Source organism: Cavia porcellus, unplaced genomic scaffold (assembly GCF_034190915.1).
Source record: "Cavia porcellus strain 051 isolate PalLab524CR breed Dunkin Hartley unplaced genomic scaffold, mCavPor4.1 scaffold_11, whole genome shotgun sequence".
Taxonomy (NCBI): domain Eukaryota; kingdom Metazoa; phylum Chordata; class Mammalia; order Rodentia; family Caviidae; genus Cavia; species Cavia porcellus.
Window position 1 is genome coordinate 17,537,400 of NW_026947494.1, and position 10,957 is coordinate 17,548,356.

Consider the following 10,957-nt stretch of genomic DNA (forward strand, 5'->3'; position numbering starts at 1 on the left):
AGTTAGGCAGTATAGCTCCCAGCTCTGGAACTGTGTGGTTTGTTGCTGAAGTAACACAAGCATGCACAAGCATCCTTGAACACCATCCTAGCACACCGGTATTTGGCTGAATAACTTCATTACATCAAGTTTTGTAAAGGAAAAGTGCTTCGCTTTTCAAATAGGCTCATTCACTATGATTAAATTACCTTCGTGTTCATTGTAGCTGTAACCTTTAAGCAATCAATGCATATATGCTTGCTGTAATCATTCTTTAAAATTAGAATTATTGAATGGCTTTCTGATGAGATGAATGAGAGAACATAGTATTGATTTGTGACCTACAGCAATAATTTTAGATGGTAAACAGACACAGTCTCCCAAGAAATCATTGCATTCAGCTGCTTTCTAACATCATTGAAGTGAGTAGATTTTAAATTAATATTTTTAATTTATTTGCACATTGCCTTATAATATTTCAGTTAATATTTTCATCTCAATAATGGCTAGATAAAAATAAAATATAATGAATGCAGACAGTAGGACAGTTATAAAATTGAAGAGGTAAGCATTTGTGTCTATGTATTTGTTTTACTTATCCATTTTTGCGTGTCATTTATGTTTTATTTTGTAAGTATTTATTGTGATTTTATTTGCTTACCCAATCAAAATAATTCATACATTAAATTTATGTGCTTGAGGAAAATATACTCACTTTTTTATATTTACTCAGCCTCCAATGATATTTTTACTTTCAGGGATAGTCATTGGGATCCATAAAGAAGAGAGTGGGTATTTTCAGGCATGCAGGTTAATAGTTTCATGACTCAATTATGTTTTAAAAATCATAACCTAAATGATAATTAATAAGCGCATTTTCCTACTTAACAAATAATAAAACAGTCTAGAAAAGTTACAATCACTACATTTAATTCTCCCAATAAAAATGCAATATACACTGTGCAGGTGTATCACCATATTTAGTTATGTTAATCCTTCTTATAAGATCTATTCTTATTTTTTGCTAGTTACGTGCCTTCTACAACTTTACTCCTTTGTTTTCATTATTCCCTAAGAAAGATTTTCATGACAAATCTCCTAAGCTGGGGAAGGATATATCTCAATGATCTGGTCTGTACAAGTATCCGGATTCAATCCCAACACTGCACAAAAGAGAAAAAAAAAAAAAAAAAACAACAACAACAAAAAAAAACAAACAAAACAAAACAAAACAAAAAAAACAAGAAAATATGTTATAAAAACAATCTTAACCCGAGCTGAAAATATCCACCTCGTTAGTGTTCCATTCAATCATTGTTTTGTTCTGCTTATTAATCATTTAGCCATTCTTCTTCCAGTTCCTTGACCTCTATGACTTTCTATTCTTACTTCTTTGCTTGGTTTACTTTCTTATTTTCAGTATTCTTTGTCATCTTGTCTTCTGTGCCTGCCAACTAACTTTAAATTCCTTTCCATTTAATTTTATGTTCTCTTTTCTTCCACTGCCCATCTGTGTCTTTAAGCAAAGGTTTATTCTCTTATGCTAACAAATCCCACTTATAGTCTAAGGTTCCAAAATGTACATCTATTAATCACATCTATCCCAAGAACATCAGACTTGCTTAGCAATTTTTCTATATAGATCTGCTGATCATAATGTGTGTAAATTAGGTCAGAATATATATTTTTGTCTTTTTAAACTCACTTTCTCAAAATCTGTTCCGGCCTTTTTTTGTTTTTACTAGCCACACCTGATCAAACGTCTAGCAGTCTCCGTTTCTATTTCTATATCTGTATCTATGTCTACAACCTCATCTACATCTATGACTATTTAGCTATCTATATCCATATTTATATCTATGTCCATATATCTTATCTGTCTGCACACACACATTTCTTTTTCATATTTATGAATAGGGACATCAGAATCAATTTTTCCAGTACCATTGCAGTATCTTCTTAAATTAGCTGAAAGTGATAGTTAATCTTTTCAACTTGACTGCCTTGAAAAACATCTGAGTGAATGGTAAAGCCCACTTCTGAGAGTGCTTGTGTGTGTCCTCATGGTGGCACCTAGAGCGCTGTAACTTGTCTCTGGGCCTTCCTCCCTGGCTCCTCCTTGTTCTCTGCTTCCTGGATGTCATGCTATGGCAGCTTTTCTCTAGTGCCTGTCCAGTGTGATACTTGTGTGTGCATTGGAGCCAATTGACTTCTGACAGAAAATGCTGAAGCATAAGCCAGATAAACCTCATCTCTTTACAGGTGTGTTTGTCAGATATTCTGTCCCAGCAGTAGAAAACCTGACCAATGGACCTGTTGTTTTACACTGAACATTTCTTCCCCTCATAATTTTATAAATTCATTCTCAAAACTACAATGAATCATTGAATAACTCTAACCTTTCAATCTGTGCCTTTAACAAAATAGATCAAGACCTAAGAACCACTTTTAGCATGAATTTAAAGCTCTTAACTGGGTCTAAAAATCTCTACTTTTCACTTTGGTTTCATTCTTTGTTTAGAATTCTGTCTCTGTATTCAAAACATCAAATATTTCCTATTACTCCAAAAACTTGGATTTTTCTCTTAACTTATAGTCTTTGCTGTTGTATTTTCTCTAACTGGAACTGTTTTCCTAGTTTTAGGATATTCACCAAATGCTACTCTTCAATTTTTGGCTGAAAGTTCTCTTCCTTAGTGATGTCCTACAAGCATTTCATCCTAAAGCCTAAATCAATTGTCACTTGAAATCCAAATTAATGATCACTGCTAAAATGTTCTGTCCCACTCCAGATTTAACTTACATGTAACTTGGTGTAATATTTAATGTTTATAAATATTATTCATCGATTTTGTTATATTCTAAAAACTGTTATAAAAATTATAGTAAATGCCTGAGTTTAGAATGTTTTATTAAGCTTAATAACTTATCTCTTGTACCTACACAAATATCTGGAATTCAATATGTATTCTGAAAATTAACAAATAAGGAATATATTTTCATTTTTATTTTTGTACCTTATTATCATATTACAAATTTTATTACAAACAGTAGAAAAACAAACAAATCAGAATATTCTGTTAAGGCTATACAGAAGTCAAAGGAGATCTTTAGGCAAATGACACTGCAAGAGCAGAAACATCTGAAATTAGAAATCACTAGTGTTCTTCTCATAGCTAGAAGCCATGCTTATAAACACATTTGTAAGTTATCTACAACTTAGTTCTCCCAAACTGTGACCCTTGTATGAGATACATATTCTCAGGGGAATATCCTTTGCTACTAGGATTACTGCTCAAAATTCTTTATGTGACTCAAAACTTTGTATCCTTGGAGGGAGTCACTGAAAAAATATGCCAGCACAACACTCTTGAAATGCTCATTTAAGATCTCTGTTCCAGATTTACAAAATTAGGTCAGGAGTCACACCATGGATATAGTTCAGGGACACAGTGCCTTTCTGGCAAGTGTGAGGTCCTGAGTTCAACTCCTGGTACAAATAAATAGGTAAACAAACATTAGGCTTCACAAGGTGTGATCTTTATACTTCTACACATAATTTTTGCTGAGTAAGTGACAGAACTTGTCAACTCTTTCCTCCTGGAGGAAGCTCCTGGGGTTTTGATGGCGAGAATTTTTTAAAAAAATTATTACTGCACTACATTTTTCAATATTTTGGGAATGATACAGAAATCACACTAGCAACCTCAGGTAGAAAGCCCATTTCATAAATGTGCACTTGGAAGAGCTGAGATAATGGACCTGTGGCTGAAGCCATGCAATCACTGTGGGTTACTGATTTAAAGCACCAAGTCACTGCTGAAATTCACATCAAAACAATACTCCTACTGCAAAAGTGAAGCTGTTTTCATCCTCCAAACTGGTAACAAGTCACAAGGGTGTTCACTTCCGTCACTTACACTATGTATAATACCTTGGATTTATGTGCTAAGGTTCACAATATCAAGATGGATTTTAGTTACTTCATCTTGTCAGGTATGGTATTTGCCATGCGTAGATATGCAGCCTCAAACACATCCAGAACACTACTTCAAATGAAGACATATTGCTTTTTAATTTTTTAACCTGTTCACCTCCAAAAGGGTAGAGATATTGAAAATGTCCTGAGAATTTATTACATATGTGATCTGTCCCGCGGATCAGTCCATGGGCCTCCCCTGGAGAAGGGACAGGGATGAAGGGCAGGGCAAGAGAAAAGAGATATGAAGACTTGGCGGGATTCCATTCAAGTCTCATTTATTTGTAAAATGGCTACAACTTATATAAGGTGGAGGCGGGCCAATGGGGCAGGAAGAGGGCACGGAGTGTGATCTGATAGGTCATAGTCACATCCAGATATATGAGGTAAGCAGGAGAGGATTATGGGGGATGCAGGCTGAAGCGGGAAGTTGCTCACGTCATGCACACTGTAGGCAAGGGGAGGATCATGGGAAATGTAGGCTGACACACAAAATGCCCTCAGGTGGGAGGGGCAGGGCAGCAGCAGCCATTCTAAGCCACTCCCTACATCTCCTCCCTTATTATTATATATATTTTTTAGGAATATGGCAGGCCCTGGGAGGACAGCGCCTGCCTTGGGTCAAGGACTCCTCATATGAACCCAATTGAGCCTTACCCATCATGGGCCTACAGGACAGCTGTTGGTCCTGGACCTATCTTAGGTGGCTGATTGGCACTACATATGTGTCCTAGTTGCCTGTCTCTGGCTCCCTGTCCAGTGCCTCAGGGCAGTAGGGCCACAGTATCATGTGGGCCTCGGTGGGTGTTCTTTCCTGATAAGTTTGTTGTTCTGCTATTTCCAACCAGTGGTCATGTACCTGAATGGGCTTTGACAGAAATGTGTCAATCTTGTTATTAATGTTATTAATGAGTTTCATGAAAAATATAAGGTCCTACAGTAAGCAGTAACAGCAAGACGGCTAGGGGTCCCAAGAGGGGGCAATGGAAGGGAAGAGACCCCCCCATAAGGAGGAGAAGGTGGTTTCTACAAGGCACTCTTTTTCTCTCTCTTTGAGGTGCTCTCTTAGTTTACTCATGGACTCTTTGACGACTCCTGAGTGGTCAGCATAAAAACAACATTATTCCTTGAGGGCAGCACATAAGCCACCCTCCTTCATAAATAAGAGGACTACCTCAGACAGAGATGTCAGGGATGCCTGTAGAGCCATAACAGATGTTTCTATTTTTTTTTTTAATCCTGATCTACTGCTGCATGTAATTGAGCTAGATGCTGAATTCCCAACACTAGAGCTGTAGTCCCTGTTCCTATTCCTGTTGTGACTCCTAACCCCAGTAATACAGCTAAGTTGAGTGTCGCGGGTTCTCTCTTAAATACATAGCCGGTCTGCAATGTCTGGAGGTAGTAGTCTCCTGGGTGGAAGGTTATGTGAAGAAGAACCTGTACAAGAACGCAAAAATCTGTAGACTTGTTAAAAACAGTAGTTGTTATACAGGGTGAGAGGCTGAAATTGCAGGCCCAAGACATTCCTGGGGGTGGAATGAGATAATTATTTGGCTTGAACTCAGAATGAAGCTGGGCACAGAGTCATGCTGCCTGTGCTGGTGGACAGCTAGAGTCCCCAAGACAAGTCCTTCTACGTGAGACATCAGGGAGAGTCAGGTTGTGGTGATTGCCCCAGTCACAGGCAGATGAGCTAGAAGAACTGTTAAAGGTTAAATTGAGGGCCTTTCCTTCATAATATGGGGGAGGAGCAGCCAAGCATAACCAACAGGATTGGGTGAGATCAGGTTGGGTATGATTTAAAGCCATGTATGCCCCTTTAATCAAACTGAATAGGTTAGAATGTGAATATTGAGGGGCAGGTATATGATCTGTCTGGTGTGGTGGGGCTTGAGAAACCCTTATGGGTGGGTGACTTACTGTGGTTGTTTGAACAGCAGTAACAGGATCTGTACTGGGCTGATTGTATTTTGGATTTGGAGTATATTTTGGCTTTAAAGCAGGATTTGGGCCTATGGGCGTGGATGAAATCTGTAGGGGAACCTTTTTTATGAGAATAAGATTTTCCCTGTCTTCACCTGACTCATAAACTCGAAGTCCCCAGGTGCATCCTGTCAGCCAGCCAGGGTCTTCAGCAGTGGTGACAGTGATGTTTAGAACCTGACAGGGTCTTTGGTTGGCCTGTGGGTAGTCATCTAGGCTGCACCCTGGCGGCCCCCATGTCAGTTTAAGGTGTTTATCGGGGAAAGTGGGTTGCCATCCTGTTGCAACTGTTCCACAGCCCCAACGAGCACAAAAATATTCTCCCAGGGAATTACAACATGATCTGCCCCGTGTTGCTGCGGGACAAAGGTAGAATTGACTTTGTCTGGACAACTGGAGCCCCTGAAAGAACCAACAGGGTGTGGGCACAAACCATGGGGTTCCTGATCCTACCCAAGTCCAAACCACCTCTTGGGCTTGTCAGTGGCTAAGCTCCCATTTCCAGGGTTGATAGGGCAGTATGGAGGAGGGAGTGTGGCAGTGCCATTTTTTTTTTTGTCTTTTTTTTTTTTTGGGGGGTCTTTTTCATTTTTATCGGTACCAGGGATCGAACTCACGACCACCTGCTTGCAAGGCACGTGCTTATGCCGCTGAGCTAAATCTCCAGCCCCTTTTTTGTCTTTTTTAATAAAAACAACCCTACATTTATTGCCCCCAGTAAAAACATAAGGGCAGACAAAACAATATGAACAAACATTTTATAAGTACTCCCAAGGCAAACCACCAAATCAGTTGCCTTTTTTATATGGGTACACACTGTAATTGACATTTATCTTAATTGCCTGCCATTGCTTCTCACTGCTGTCTTAATTCACTGATGATTTCTAGTTGGAGACACTTTGCAGCAGAGTAATATTATCTCATTTCAGCATGATCCTACCCAGTTGTTTTCTTGACTTGGTTTTAGAATGAATTTCTTCTGCATCATCTAATTGCCATTTTTTTTTTTTTGTCTTTTTGTCTTTTTCTTTTTTATTGGTACCGGGGATTGAACTCATGACTGCCTGCTTCCAAGGCAGGTGCTTATGCCACTTAGCTAAATGCCCAGCCCCTAGTTTTTTTAAACAGTACCGGGAATCGAACTCATGACTGCCTGCTTCCAAGGCAGGCCCTTATGCTGCTGAGCTAAATCCCCAGCCCCTATTTTTTTTTTCACGACCAGAGTCAGTATGGAGGTGGCGCGATTGTGAGTATCGGGGCAGTGCACGCCATTTTGAGTACCCTCATGGCCTCCAGACAAAGGTAGTGGAGACACGCCGCCATCTTGAAAAGGCTCTGGGATATCAAGGACCACAGAGCCGGGAGGGCTGGGTGCCTTAGATAAGCCCAGTGGTTGCGGAGTACAATTGCAGGAGGCAGCTAATGCAGCCTCACCCTGGGCGAGTGTCTCCGTGACCTGGTTATCTGCGTGACATTGTGCCAGCAGCTCAGAGATTAAAATCCAATATGAAAAGGTGGTTACTGGAATCTTTTTTGGGCCAAAAAAACCTATAATAATCTTGCAAGCATCCCCCACTCTTTTCCACCTCTTTAAATTAATGGTACCCTCTAGGGGGAACCATGAACACATTGAATATATAAACTGAAACCACTGTATCAAATCTTTTGTCTTAACCTTAATCCCTCTAATCTTGATTGCCTCCCTGAGGCCATTTATGAACAATTTGTGCTCACTAAGTGCTTGCCCATGCTAATACCATGATTCAGGCGAGACATAAGGTGGCCGTCCGCACAGATCACAGGAACAAAGTCCTGAAACAGTCATGCCGGTCGGCACTTTACCCCCGATACCACGTCGTTATCCCTTGTACCAGGTCTGCCCCATGTTGGGAGCCACTTGATCCGTCCCGCAGATCAGCCCATGGGCCTCCCCTGGAAAAGGGACGGGGATGAAGGGCAGGGCAAGAGAAAAGAGATATGAAGACTTGGCAGGATTCCATTCAAGTCTTGTTTATTTTTAAAATGGCTACAACTTATATAAGGTGGAGTCGGGCCATTGGGGCAGGAAGAGGCCATGGAGTGTTATCTGATAGATCATCATCACATCCAGATATATGAGGTAAGCAGGAGAGGATTATGGGGGATGCAGCCTGAAGCGGGAAGTTGCTCAGGTCATGTGCACTGTAGGCAAGGGGAGGATCATGGGAAATGTAGGCTGACACACAAAATGACCTCAGGTGGGAGGGGCAGGGCAGCAGCAGCTATTGTAAGACGTTCCCTACACATATGTTAACAAAATCTTCCACAACACTTCTAGAAAAATAATTTAGAATCTTTCTGAACCCTACATCTCTCTCCACACTGTTGTATCTTCCACATCTCCCATAGAATTACAAAAATATGTGGAATTACTGTCCTCAAAAAAACCTAGACTTCCTGAACATTATTAATCTCTATAATCAATGTATCAGCTATAATGTCACCTATTGTGATGGCCTTTATAAATATACTTTGAATTATTAAAATGTTATATCAAATTTTTGATTTTCATATAGATAAAATCTTCTTTAAACTTTCTGTAATATATACAACTTCAATAAATGATTTGACAATTGTTACATATTGCTTGACATTCATCAGGACCTGTAGCTATAGTTATGCTTATGTCTACAAGGTAATTTTTATACAGACATATGCAGCATATTGTATTTCATCAGCTGCAGTATATATGTCAGTGTTTTGTTCCCGGAAACAGAAAAAAAAAATACATTCATATTCTTGAGAAGCCCAGGAAGCTACTAATGTTGTTGTGTTTTCTTTTGTTGTTGTTGTTGTTGTTGTGCTATGTTTTGTTTTGTCTTTCCCTTGGGGTCTGACCCTCTAGTCAACATACACTGAGACTTGATTGACTTAAGTGAGGTATTTGGTGCTCTTGTTGCCAGTATTTTTGCCCAGAATCTGAGTATGATCAGATGCTAAGTCTTTAATCACACTTCTGATCTAATCCGTATTTATCTGATGGTCTTTGATTCTAACACTTTAATATGTGAAATAACATATAGTATGTCTTTTCTGTCTCCTCTATCCCATTGTTTCCTGTTACTTTATTGTATATTTCCCTCTTGAAATTTTATATTGGTCTCTACATTTTTTCCTAGAATTACGGATTGTTTATTGGTGCTCAAATACTTCATGAGTTGATGTGATCCTTCAGAGATCAAATACCAGGCTTTTGCTCTTTGCATAGTCCAACACCTTTTGAGTGTCATCAATTATGCCCACCATGTTAATTCACAGTCACATGTTAGTACTCCATGAGGCATTTCCAGAATTTGTCTGTTTCTGGCCCATACTCCTTTTACATGTTATTTAATTAAATCACCCCTTCAGTGTTGCCCAGATCCATCAAAATTAGCCAGCACAAACTGGAACTCATCACCAGTTAAGACATACCATGTACAGGTATTATGTACCTAAATTGTACAAATAAACTTCATAAATCATAAAAAAGTAGCTTGGCCATGAAAGTCACAGGTGCATGCCCCAGATTCTTCTCTGAAAATCCTTCACTCACTCATGGACTTTCTATAAGTGCTGCCAAAGCAAACACCGCACTCGTTAACTTTGTCCTAATGTCAAACTGAAAAGTTTCCTAACGTGATTTGACAGCAGACTTCCAACATTAAACTTTGGTTTCTTTCTTGTGTAAAACTATTTTTCTTTATCTGGTTGATACCTACATATTTGTAAATTTCATTTATTGTTCAATTTTATGTGCATTATTTATTATATCATTTGTGATTTCCCTTCCGTCTTGTGGTTCAGGCTCATAAAAGCACAAAGAAATCAGGACACGGTGATACACACCTGGAATCCCAGCACGTGGGAGGCTGAGGCAGGAGTGTTGCATGAGTGCAAAGATAGCATGAATGGAATAGTGAGATCCTGTTGAAATAAAACAAAACAAAAATCATATAGTCACTGAGAAATACCCATGAACATTGAATGAATTAAAGAAAAAGTAAATAAACACTGTTAGGAGATAACAAATGTATGTATTTGATTTTAACACCTTGCCATGTTCTCAAATTATTGAATCAAAAATCTTCATATAATGTTGGAAATGACCATTTATGTTTAAAAGGAAACAAACAAGAATTGAATTTCAAATGCTAAGGATAATACAGTACTTCATTATATCTTATTTTAGGCACACAAAAAGGTAAGATGAATGGTTTCATATGGCAACCAAACAATTTTGAGCCATTTCAAGATCTTTCTTTGACAAATGTTTATGTATTACTGTCCATGTGTGAGCCACTAGCTAATTAATAAGTATTAACTTCTTTAATTTGCTTACCTTTTTTTCATGAATGATGATGAAGAAAATGACCAACATATGTCTGAAGTAATCTGCTCAGAGTCATCCTGTCATAACTGGTTCAGACAAGTTCTTCCCCTAGATGACCTGGATCTATCTAGAGTTCATATATTTAGCTGCTATACTTTGTGGTTAAGACATAATTTTATGTTTCTCTTTTTATCTTGTATATAATATTCTTTAAAAAGAATGTTTTGATATCATTTAGAAACTATAGTAACTAATCACATGACTTTTCCATTGTTGTTAAAACAGAAAAGATAGTTTAACTTAATCCATATTTATCACATGGGTTTTATGCAGATTAGAAGTTTAAATGCTTCTCAATTTCCACCTCTTCCAAGTCTCTTTTTCCCTGTCTGGGTGAAGTTCAGGTTTAAGCTTCATTAGTGTTGAGCTGATTGACACTGGGATCCACCTGAGAGAAGACAGACAGAGCAGCACGCTATCACTGTGGCTTTGCTTGCCTTTACTGTCATTGATAGAACAGGACACCTTAAATTCCACACAGCTTTAAAGCCCAAAATGCACACTTTTGTGTAGCAATTAATAAACTCAATTAGAGATTTGTGGGCTCACAGATGGAAGTCAGAATTTTACTAAATCCTCACAGTGAATTGTAAATATAAAAT